The 1,093-nt window shown below is 48.0% G+C and overlaps 1 pseudogene; it reads right to left on the bottom strand.

Annotated features, from left to right (window-relative positions):
- Positions 1–6: 6 nt before the first annotated feature.
- On the bottom strand, positions 7–860 carry LOC109470443 (annotated as a pseudogene).
- Between the last annotated feature and the right edge of the window lie 233 nt (positions 861–1,093).

The following is a 1,093-nucleotide window of genomic DNA, read 5'->3' as shown; positions in this document are numbered from 1 at the left end:
CGCGCCGCGATCGACCAGAGCGTTGTCTTTCCTCCTTATCCTTTCCTTTCGTAAATGGACTCAGGATAATGTTCTCAAGACCACCAAGTACCTTGCGGATGGTAGGAGACGTCACAGACTTTGGTGTTGTGTAGTCTGTCTTGTTTTCCTTTCCTTTGCTGGATCTGCTGTTGCAAACTTGGGAGTTGTAGGCTGGCTTGGGTCGGCATTGTGTTCCTGGTTGTCGGTGACCGTCATGGCGGCCGCCATCTCGCTGCCAGAGCTGTCCATTGTCTCATGGTTGTTGTCTATTGTCTCAGTGTTTGCATGTGTCGCTTGGTCATTGTCATGTCCGCCATCTTGTCCTAGGGACTGACAGACTGATTTGTTTGCAGCTGCTTTCACGTTTGGGAAAATACTTTCCGCGTACCACTTCGATCCCTTTCCATGTAGCAGAATAGTCCCAGTGTCATAGAAGTGGATGGTAAGGAGTTTCATGTTGTCTCCGCGTTTAGATGGATCTGTGACTGCTAGCTGCATATCTTTGTTTTTCCAAGTGAACTTATACCCAGTATTACTTTCGAGCGAAATAAGCTTTGAAATAAGCTTTGTTGGCTTCGATCCACATCGGTATACGGTCTGATGATGTACGAACTTTGAGACTGCATACCTTGGTCTTTTCGGCATCCGTGTGGTCCTCAATGATCTCCTCGAACTCTTGGATACTCCTTGCTGGCGTGTTCCAGGGCTTGGTCTTGGCGTTGCCTGACCTGGTCTTGTGTTTCTTTGTCTTCGGCTCCAGCGATCCACACTCTTCCTCGTTTCTCTCTCGTCCCATGTTGATATGTCACAAATGAAGGCTCAAAAGTATAGAGTATAGATTGGCTATATAAGAGCACCGAAGATCCGCTGAGAGTCATACAGGCTGTTAACGTGATTGTCCGTGGCTCCGAACCTTACTTCCGGGTATCCTTGCGCGCCAAGTGTAATCCGCCCGTTTGACCTAGATTTCGCTCTGCGGCTTCGTAGGGGTGGATTTGCAACCCCTCGCGCCGTGGACTGTTTAGAAAATTAAGGTGCTAGAATTTTCTTAAAAATTTACTCGGGTATAGTC

The sequence above is a fragment of the Branchiostoma belcheri genome, unplaced genomic scaffold (genome assembly GCF_001625305.1).
Source record: "Branchiostoma belcheri isolate BF01 breed outbred unplaced genomic scaffold, Haploidv18h27 scaffold225, whole genome shotgun sequence".
NCBI lineage: Eukaryota > Metazoa > Chordata > Leptocardii > Amphioxiformes > Branchiostomatidae > Branchiostoma > Branchiostoma belcheri.
Note: the sequence above shows the minus strand (reverse complement) of the source record. Positions and strands in the feature narration are given on the sequence as shown.